The sequence below is a fragment of the Cupressus sempervirens genome, chromosome 4, assembly GCF_028749045.1.
Source record: "Cupressus sempervirens isolate cs-2001-9-10 chromosome 4, ASM2874904v1, whole genome shotgun sequence".
Lineage (NCBI taxonomy): Eukaryota > Viridiplantae > Streptophyta > Pinopsida > Cupressales > Cupressaceae > Cupressus > Cupressus sempervirens.
In genome coordinates, this window is record NC_143121.1 from 378,776,377 (window position 1) to 378,788,173 (window position 11,797).

Here is an 11,797-nt window from a genome sequence, read left to right on the forward strand (position 1 = left end):
TAAGAATTTGAAACCCACTTGTCATTACTGTAATAAGAAGGGGCATACAGCTAATGTGTGCAGGAGTAGAAGATTCAATCAATCAAACACATCCAAAAGTAAGAGTTTATGTCACAAGTGCAACATGCAAGGACATATGACACAAGATTGCAGATCCAATGTTAAAGGACTCAGAGATTTGATGGACATTGTTATAATTGCAAAAAGTATGGACATAGGGCATTTGAATGCAGATCAAAACCCATGTGGACATCAAATCAACCAGAAAAAATAGAAGGGAATGAAATTCATCATCATTGGGATTACAATAATAGGTATAGTTGTCATTATTGTGAAGAATATGGACATATACCATAGAACTACATGAGAACACATTTCGGAGGGAACTACAAAAGATGGTTGAATCAAACTACATGTTTCAATTGCTTGAAAATTGGTCATATCAGCAAAAACTGTCCTACAAGATCAAAGGCACCCAAGACTGAAGAAAACAAAGGAAAAGAAAAGATTGATGTTGAAAAGATAAAGGAGCAAATGAATAAGACTTGGAAAAAGAAAGATGAGTGCAACACATCAAGTGAAGGGATCACTTCACCCAATGGGTCAAGTGATCACACTTCATCAAACTAAGCATGAGAAGAATACAAGACTGATATACAAAGCTATATCACACATCAGTCCCAAGACAAAGAAGCTAAGCAAAGTATAAATCTGCATGAAACAAGATGTCAAGACAAAAACTAAACATTGTTTTCGAGCTATCTTTGGATGCCGAGTCAAAACTCCAATAGATGTCGAGCTCCTAAAAGCAACCGAGCTGATAACCGATGCCGAGTTGGTTAACTCCAATGGAAGTTGAGTAAAGTGGAAATGTAGTGGACGCTGAGTTAGGTTAAAATTTCTTCAGAAGCCGAGTTGGGAGTTGAGCATTTAATGCAATGGAAATAGGGTATATTATCATGATTTCAATCAGTTTTACTCATCGTGATCAAAGAGCAAAGAAGAAGAAAGAGAGCTGAGCAACTTCATAGCAAGAATCCAGCATTTCAAGCATATTGCAACCTCATTCAACACATTTTTCATCGATCTTAAGGTATTTTCATTTGTGCCAAGCTATGCAGTTTCATATCCTTTTGTTTTGAAAACCCTATTTTGGATAAATGGTGTCAAGTTCGAAGAAAAGCCAGGTCAAAGAGTCTTTTGAAATGCAGTTAGTCTCAAATGAGGTCAAGCAACCTGATTTTCATCCTATACCTGAAGTTGCCTACAAAAACAACCCAGACGGAGCTCTCTCCCAAATTCCCCCAAAAGTTGTAATGGTCCAAGACGTGAGGAAATGCTACAATTATAAGAAAGGAGCCCTAGGAGACATGGAAATAAGACAAGCCTATGAGAAACTGTGTGTAGATGGAGTTTTGAAAGATGAATTCAAAATCATTGAAAGAAAGGGTTTGACCCAAGTTTTAAGTTTTCCCACCATATTCAAAACAGAATGGATTAGACTTGTGCTGAGCAGAATTCATGATGGAAATTTGTGGTTAGAAGATATTCCTATCAAATTGACCAAAGAAATCATACATAGAGTAACAGGGTACCCAACCCTAGATCGTTACAAAACCCTAAGAAGTGAATCAGAGGAGGTTATTGAAAAGAATACTAGTGCCCAATGGAAAAAAAGAGGAATGACAATTCACACCATACAGGATCCTCTAGTTGAATTTGCTGTTAGAGTCATCGCCCACAAGTTCTACCAATCCAGTAGACTCAACAGTGTACCATGTATTGTAGTAGATGTAGGATACAAATTGGTGAAAAAGGATCACACCTATGATCTTGCAGAACTGCAATTACAACAAATCAATGAAAACCTAGGTGCCATAAGAAGAACAAAGGGCACTCAATGCAAATTTGGAGCAATTCTAGTTTGCATATTCTTTTATGTTCAGAATGAGTTTCCTTCTTTTGGAAAATTAGCATGGAGGAATGATAGATCAATCATTGCTCAAATTAATGAATATATAGAGCAAATGGGAGAAAATTTTGATACTTTGATGACAAGCTATTTTGAGGATTTCAAGAAATCCATGAAGCAAAGATCAAGGATACCAGTTTCCTTAGTGGAAAAACATACTAATGATATATGTTTCTTAGTTGACATTGATTTTACCTATATTCAAGAAGTAATACCAACAGTGAGATGGCTAAGGCCATTTGGATATGAAATTAATATTGATGAGGCATTTGCAGCAATAACTGCATTATTGGCAGAAGAAACAGATAAAAGTGCTCCACATTTTGGCACTTATGATGTGGTAAGGTCAAAGATAAACATGGAATTAAAGACTGATTCCACATTGAAGAAGAAAGACAAATTATTAAAGAAAATTAAGAAGAAATTTGGTAAAGAAATTGAGGCTGAAGCAGAAGAAGAAGATGACAGTGATGATGAGGATGAGAAAGAACAAGGGCCAATGGAATTAACCCAAGGTCTTGGAGAAGACAAGGAGGAAGGTGTTGAGGAAGAAGAAGCCAAGGAAGCACCAATTGAAAGTGAGCCAAAGAAGAGAAAGGCAACAGAACAGCCTTCAACTAAGCCCAAATCAAAGAAATTTTCCGTGCCATCACCTCAAAAGCCTACAACATGTGCAGCAATAAGGGCCTCCACTCAAAAGGCCAAAGAAAAATTTACAAAGAAGGAGAAAATCAAGGAAACACAAGAAAAGCCAAGGAAAAGAAGATATGTGGCTCAACCTGATACTGATGAAGAAGACCAATCAGAAAAGGTAAACCATTCTTTAGTTGATACCTTATGTAAAAAGATTGGAAATGGTGATTTACGTAATTTAAATAAAGTTGATTTCAATAAATTTACTAAAGAAAAACATAATAGAATAGAAGAAATAGTCTATGGAATGATGGCACAGTTCAAGTACACTCCACTTGAACTAGATGGACAATTGCCAAAAGAACTGTCAAAAATTGTAGAAGACAGATGGCATTTTTGCTTTAAAATGGAGAAGGAGATGAGGGAATCAACCCTAGCAAGTGTATTGCCGGATTTGACTAAGGAATAAGTAAAGAATGTAGTCAAAAGGTATAATAATAGGTTTACACCTAAATACAGGGCATTCTTCATACTCCAAAATAGGATAGAAGAAATTGTTCAAAGAACAATGAAATCATGGAAGAATTTGTACAAAAAGATTGAAGATCTTCTTGAAGAAGAATACAAGGAAGAAGTTGATGTTCCAATAGAAGAGAGGAGAAAAAGAAGAGAAGAGAAGACAATAGTAGAAAAAGGAGAAGACGAGAAGAAAGTAGAAGAAGAAAAGAAGGAAGAAGAAGAGAAGAAGGAACTCCATAGTGAAGTGCAGGAATAACCATTGAATAGAGAAGAAGGAACTCCATAGTGAAGTGCAGGAATAACCAAGCTATGACTTGAAAACTATAACCATTGACAAAATCAATGAGGTGTAGGAAGCACTAAATAGGAGGAAAAGATATTAGATACTTAGGAAGGAGTATAAACAAAAGCAAACATTATATGAGATTAAGGACATCTTTATGGATGCCTTCAGTTTGCAATCACCAGATGAGTCAAAGCATATCACGGAGCAATTAGTAGATATTGTTGACCAGGTGACAAATAAAGACCTAGAAACAAATGAAAAACTTATGGAATGGTTAGAAAGAAAATTTTAAGGGAAAGTGAATGAGAAAATATCAAGTCAAATTGCACTTTCACAGGTTGAATTGGCAAAGTGCATTGATAAAGTGAAAAAGATACTTGTAAATATATTCTTATTGTACAAAAAGTTGTGTGATTTCTCATACTTCACACAAGAAACAAGTCAAAAGATATTGAGCTTGGAAATAAATTTAAACATTTCAAGAATGCAACTACCTAATGATCCAACTCAGAGTGAGAAGCATTTTGCTCAATCGCTTCACACTCACAAAGAAATAGTTGTACTAATAGTAGATGAGGCTAATATCAAGGCCAAATTAATACAGCTCCAATCCTCCATTACCCCACATTTAGAGATACTCCATAAAGAGCAAGTATATGCCGAAACTATTCTCAAGAAAGACCCAAATCTTTCTACATCAGATGGACTCATTCATCTTGTTGTCGAGACTGCCATCTAGCATAAGTCACTGGAAATTGTTTTGAACAATTGGGATGCAGCTCTAAGAATGATTATGGAGGTAAACAGCACATTTTTGGCTAAATATGATCTTAACCCTTAAACATTCTTTGAAATAAGTGTCAAAAAGGGGGAGAAAAGAGTAAATAATAGGGGGAGTTATACAGATATGGAATGAGGGAGAAAAGATAAGAGGAGGAGCATGATATATAGATAAGGCACAATCAACTCAGGGGGAGTTACAACATTTTTGAGTGTTTTTGTCACTCATGTCAAAGGGGGAGATTGTTACCCTCATAATGGTTTTTGACACTTGAGTGCCAACACAATTAATCACGTTCCACATTGGAGCCGAGTACACCATGTAAGTCGAGCCACAACATGAGCCGAGACAAGAAGGTATTCAGGTGCCAAGTGATCTTCAGGTGCCGAGCAACTTTCAAATGCCGAGTGAAGATCAAGTGCCGAGTAAAGTTCAAGTGCTGAGTGAAAAATAGATGCCGAGTGTTAATAGGTGCCAAGTAGCATAAAGTGTCGAGTGATACAATTTTATCTAGGTGTCAATTTATTCAGGAAATAGCATGTGTTGAGCATCAGGAATGCTTTAGGAGTCGAGTAACTCAGGATATCAGCATAAGAATTTGTACTTGCACAAATTATGATGTAAACCATTTTTACAGCTAACATAAGGTAAATCTTGAAGGATTTAATGATAAGATCAAATCTTTTATCCTTCCTATGCAATCTACATGTAGCCAATAATAAAATTGATAGAGGCATGCAACCAATAGAAGAAGTGAAAATAATAAGCGAAAATGAAGATTGAATATGGATCGTAGATCCTTACCTAACCCTAAATCCTCAAATTTCTTTATAAGGAAGATGAAATTTCATTTGTAAATATATGAGTGGATGGACGAGGGTATGAAAGAAAATCTATTTTCAAAAGAAAAGGTTATCAGATCACAAAGGATCAAGATCAGACAAAGCGGAACAGGTGCTTGCATTCAGCAATCAAGGATTGTAAACTATCAGGTTCATTATACCTAATACTTTCTAGCCATTGTATTAGAATGAAAATCCTATGGTGATAGGTTAGCTTAACAAATATTTCGTAGATCCTTTAAATAGGTGATTAAATCCTTTAACAGGGTGACACTTCATGTTAAGTGTTTGTAAATCCTCTAATCAAGTCACTATTAATATAGTGTAAAGCCTTTAATAGGGCAGACCATCAGAAGTGGTTAAACAATATTGCTACAATAATTTTTGTGGGTATCATCCCCACCCCAGTTTTACCTTCTTATTCGTGGAGGCTTTTTGGGTTACCAAATTCCAGTGTTATGTGTTATTGATGCATGTGTTTAGATTCATGTTTACTTAATGTATTTACATGCATGCAATTTACTTCCACTTAAAAGTTTTATTGGTTAAAGTGTGGTACTTCTGATTCACACCCCCCCCCCCCCCCTCTCATAAGTACTCTTTCCATATTTGAATATTCCAACAGTTACTTGGTGGTTTTTCCTATATTGGGTTTCCACATTAAATCTTGTGTCACTTTTGTTCGTGTTATTTTCTTTTGCATGTATGTTAATAATTGTGAATGCTTAAGATCAGTAAGAAGTTAATCTACTGAGTTACAACATTTTTCTATGTGGCTACCAAGTGATAGCAGTAACTAGTTATTTAAGACATCTAAGGGATCTGTGGATTTTTTTTTGTGGTAACTAATTCACCCCCCACCCCCACCCCCCCCCCCCCAGTTACTCCATCTATATTTCCAACAATTGGTATTAGAGGTTTTGGTGCTTGTAGGAAGGATTTCAAGGATCTAAGCTAAAGATCAGGATGTCTTACAAGAGTGAAATTCCAAAGCTTAATATGGCTAACTTTTTAGCGTGGCAAGGTCTCATGAGACTTCATCTAGCTTCCATTGGAGATACAGGACTGAAATATCTAGATGAAGCATATGTAACTCCTACTAGCACATTATCTGAAAATGACATTGCTAAGAAGAAGACTCATAACACCATGATGATAGAAATTGCATCTGCCCTAAGCTATGAAGAATTTGATGATGTCAAGGACTATAAAACTACCTTTGAAATGTGGAACAAGCTAAAATATATCTATGGAGGTGATGATAATGTGAGAAGAGCCAAAGCAGAAAGTCTAAGAGGACAATTTGATCAACTAAGGATGAGAGAGAATGAAAAAATTGCTAATTATGTTGAAAAGTCAAAGTAGTTGTCAATGCAATTAAGGTTTCTAGAGGAGACATCAAGGAGGAAACAATTGTAAGTAAAGTTCTTAGAACATTACTTCCCATTTATGCAATTAGAGTTTTTGCAATTCAAGAAAGAAGATGTGAAGCAAATCATAAGATAAATTTAGAGGCCATAGTAGGAAGATTGACTGCATTTGAGCTAGATAACTATGATAACTATGTTCCAGCTACCAAGAACATTGAATTGGCATTTGAAGCCAAGCTTTCACTCAAAGAAAAAGGCAAGAAGATAAAGGATTCTCAGTCAGAAAGTGAAGAAGAATCAGAAAAAAGTTCTGACAGTGATCTTGAGGTAGTTGAAGCTCTACTAGCCAAGAAATATTCTAGAGGCAAAGGAAAATACAAAGGTAGTTCCTCTAAAAAAAAATTCATGTGAGTAAATTGGACATATTGCCGCTAGGTGCCCAAATAAGCAAAACAAGGATGAGAAGAAAGGTCACAAGTGCAATGGCAAGAAATATTTCAAATCATTCAAGGACATAGGTAAGAAAACATGTTTCATGGCTAAGGATTCTAATGATTTTGATGATGGAGATGAAATTGTTTACATTGTTGTGAAAGATGAATCTAATAATGATAAGGAAATCACACTTATCTATCATGTGAGAAAAAATGATACATGGATTATAGATAGTGGTTGCTATCATCATATGACTAGTGATAAAACAAAGTTTGAGCATTTTGAAGACTATGATGGTGGTAGTGTGAGGTTTGGTAATAATGAACCTTGTTGCATAAAAGGAAAAGGAAGAATCTCACTAACCAAAGAGCTTGTATGTGATAATGCATATTGGGTAGAAGGACTAAAACACAATCTATTAAGTGTGGCACAGGTACTCAATAATAGGTTCAAAGTGGAATTCATGTATGGAAAAGCAAGACTGTTGGATGACAAAGGAAAGCTGATTGGATCTAGCATTCAAACAAAAGGTAACTTATTCTATCTTGAACTTGGTGAATGTTCATGTTCTATTTCTCAAGTTGTAGAAATTTGGTTATGGCATAGAAGGTTGTGTCATGTCAATTTTGATAACTTGGTGAAAATAAGCAAATTTAGGAAAGTAAGAGGCATTCCTAGTATAAAGAAACCTGAGGTTGGTCTATGCAAGAATTGTCAAATTGGTAAGATGGGAAAGACTAGCTTTAAAAGTAAGCACTATTAGTATGAAGAAGTTTTAGAAATTGTGCATACTAATCTGTGTAGACTTATTGGAATTGAAAGCTATACTGGAGAAAAGTTCTTCATTCTTTGTGTTGATGATTACTCAAGAATGATGATTGTCATATACCTAAGAGAGAAATCAGAAGCATTTGAAAAGTTCAAGTGGTATTTGGCTAGAGTAGAAAAGGAAACAGGCAAAAGATTGAAATGCTTGAGGTCAGACAGAGGTGGTGAATTTATCATCCATGAGTTCAATAAATTTTGCATTGAAAGGGGAATCAAAAGATAGGTATCAGCACCTGGAACTCCCTAGAAAAATAGAATAGCTGAAAGGAGGAATAGATCCATCATGGACTATGCAAGAACCTTAATGATTGAAAAGAACATTGCTATCAAATACTGGAAGGAAGCTATCAGCACTGCAGTTCATACCTTGAACTGAGTACAACTAAAGAAGGACTCATTCAAAACCTCCTATGAGTTATGGTATGGCTATAAACCCAATGTATGTTACCTAAAAGTATTTGGAAGCAAATGTTACATTTTGAAAGAATCTAGAAAAGGTAAATTTGATGTAAAGGGTGATGAAGGAATATTTTTGGGATATTCTTATAAGAGTAAAGCATATAGACATTTGAATTTGTCTACTCACAAAGTCATAGAAAGTGCACATGTGAAAGTTGATGAGTTTGTAGAAAGGACTAAAGAAGAAAGCAAAAAGGAACTAGAAGACTATAGGAGATTTGTTTTCATAGAACCTGATATAGTGCGAAAAACATCTGTCAATTAGGAATCTTCTACTCCTGAGTCTTTAGTAACTGAGTTGCAAGAAGTTCAAATTGAGCTACAGGAACCCGAGTCACATTCTGATGCTACCAAGCCAATGCCTATTGAGTCTGAAGGACTCGAGCAGTAGACAAAATAGCTAGAACCTAAAGTTGAAGTGCAAGAGGATGAGAATGCAAAGCATTCAAAAGGCAAGGAACCTATATTAGCCAAGTATATCAGGAGACAACATGCACCAGATCAGATTATTGGAGACAAATCTGAAGGAACTATGAAAAGAAGTAAGTTGAAAGGTACTTGTTTACCTGTTGATTTCAAAACTAGAAGTGTCAAAGATGCTTTAGAAAATGAAAGTTGGATTGAGGCTATGAATGAAGAGATAGAGCAGGTAGGGAAACACAAAACATGGACCCTTGTACCTAGGCCTAAAAATAAAAATGTGATTGGAACTAAGTGGGTATTCATAAATAAGTTTAATGAAGATGCTAAGGTGTCAAGGAATAAAGCTAGACTGGTATGCAAAGGATACTCTCAAGAAGAAGGAATAAATTATGGAGAGAATTTTTCTCCTATTGCAAGATTAGAAGGTGTCAGGACCCTACTTGCATATGCTACATACAAAGGATTTAAGGATTATCAGATGGATGTCAAGTCAACATTTCTCAATGGTATACTAGATGAAGAAGTTTACATTGAGCAGCCTGAAGGTTTTGTTGATCTAGAAAAGAAGGATATGGTCTAAAAATTACACAAAGCATTGTATGGTCTAAAAAAAGCCCCTAGAGCATGGTATAAAAGATTGCATAACTATCTTATTCAGATTGGTTTTTAGAGAACTAATGACAACAATAGCTTGTATATCAAAGAAGGACCAGATAATAAGATTGTTTTGGCAGAAATATTTGTGGATGATACCTTGTTTATAGGAAATGATGATCTTTGCAAAGAATTTGAGATGTCAATGTTTGGTGAGATCAAATTCTTTATTGGTCTTCAAATTCAGCAAAGTAAGAATGGCATCTAAATCACTCAATTGAAATACATCAAGGAGATACTTGAAAATTTTGGCATGGAAGACTGTAAACTAGTTGGGACTCCTATGTGTACTGGATTGAAACTTACCAAGGATGATGAATCAAAGGAGATATATCAAACATTATATAGATCTATGATTGGAAAGTTATAGTATGTAGTGCATACAAGGCCAGATATTGCTCTTGCAGTTGGTATTGTAGCAATATTTTCAGCAAAGCCAAGAGAAAATCACATGATGGCAATCAAAAGGATCATGAGATACTTGAAAGGCACTAAAGATTATGGATTATGGTACAAATTTTGAGGTAATTTGGATTTGAAAGTGTTTACTGATGCAGATTGGGCAGGAAACATTGATGATAGAAAGAGTAAAAGTGGAGGAGCATTCTTTCTTGGAAAAAAGTTGGTTTCATGGACTAGCAAAAAGAAAAATAGTGCATCCCAATCCATAGCTAAAGTAGAGTATGTTGCAGCAGTAGTAAACTATTCTAATATTGTTTGGTTCAAGCAGTTATTGGAAGGTATGAAGGAAGAAATCCAAGAACTTGTTGTTATGTTTTGTGACAATACAAGTGCAATTAACATATCTAAAAATACAATGATGCATTCAAAAACCAAGCACATTGCAATAAAGTATCACTTTGTCAGAGAATTGGTGCAGGATAAAGAGATCAGATTGGAATATGTCCATACAAAAGAATAAATTCCTAACATATTCACTAAGCCTTTACCTAAGGATGCATTCTTGTATCTAAGAGGTAAGTTAGGGGTCATTCCAATATCTAAAGCTCACTAAAATGAAGTTGTAGTGATGCATCAACAAGTACCAAGTTGAAGATCTTTTAGTTGATGTAGTATAGTCATGAGAATATTGCATATGAATCAGTACATAAGGTACATTATTCTTCATTTGGTTTGTGTTGTCTTTGGAATGTGTTGTCAAAGAGGGAGCTTATACTATCATATCTTTTTGAAATTTGAAATTGTTTGTGAAGAGTTTGATGTTTGCAAAAAAGTTATGTAATTCCTTCACAAAGGGAGATTACTGTATTTGAGAAGTTTGTGGAATAAAATGTAAGAGGAAGTAATATTCTATCAAGAAAAGACTTGTTCTCAAATTTCATTCTGCTATGACATGTTGTGTTGCCATCAATGCCAAAGAGGGAGATTGTTGGATAAAATTGTTCAATTGTGTGTTGTCATTGATGCTACACAAATGTCATATCAATTATAAGAAAGAGTCTACTAAGTTCATCTGGTCAGCAAAGCAAAAGATAGCGTCTACCAACCTCAGAAGTTTAGCAAAGTGAATTACGGAGTCTACTGAGAGTTTCTAGAAGTTACATTGTGAAGATAGTTTCTATCGAGCTCACTCAAGCGCTAAAGGATTTTATGGCAGAAGACAGTTTCTACCGAGCTCACAAGGTCAAGGAAGGAAAGTTAGTTCTTACTGAGTTCACTCGGTCTCCAAAAAAAATTTCAGAGTTTGCAGTGTGTACTAAGCTTCACTTGGTTAATAGTGGAAATCATTTCTGGAGTAGTATTTATTGAGTAAGGTCGGCCAATGAAGGATTTCATTATTTTGGGAAATAAAGTTTATTTGTTTCATGTAATGTTTGTAGCCGACTGATGTATTGTTTATTGGTAAGTGTAACTTGTAAATGGGCTGACTTGACAATTTGTAATGTATAAATAAAAGATCAAGTTGTGGATTCTAATTGTAATGAGCGAGAATGCAAGTGAGATAATTGTGTGAAGAGGAAGGTGTGAGAAAATTTTGAAGAAGGATCAGATATCCTTGAGGAGCAATAGAGTTATATCTGATCAATGAGGATCTATTGAAGTAGAATAGAGATCTATAATAGCAAAAGTTTAGTTGCATCTCATTCAAGTCACTTCATTGTTACTTTTTCATCATTGTAGCAGTGATTTGTAAATCTTTTAACACAATTGGTTTGATAGCCATTTTGTAAATCCTCTAACAAGGTGGATAGTTCTATTGAATTGTTCTAAAGTCCTCTAGTAAGGCCACTCCTAGCAAGGTGATTAAATCCTCTACCAGAGTCACACCTAATAGTGTTTTTATAACCTTTAACAAGGTTGGCTCCTAATAGGGCTCACTTCAAAAGAGTGAAAATTGAAAGCTAGTTACTTGGTGGTTTTTCTCATATTGTGTTTCCACATTAAATCTAGTGTCTCTTGTGTTCATGTTATTTCCTTTTGCATGCATGTTAATAATTTTGAATGCTTAAGATCAATGACAATTTAATATACCGAGTTATAGCATTTTTCTATGTGGCTACCAAGAGATAGAAGTAACTAGTTATTTAAGATATCTAAGGGATCTGTGGATTTGTTTTTATGGTAACTGATTCA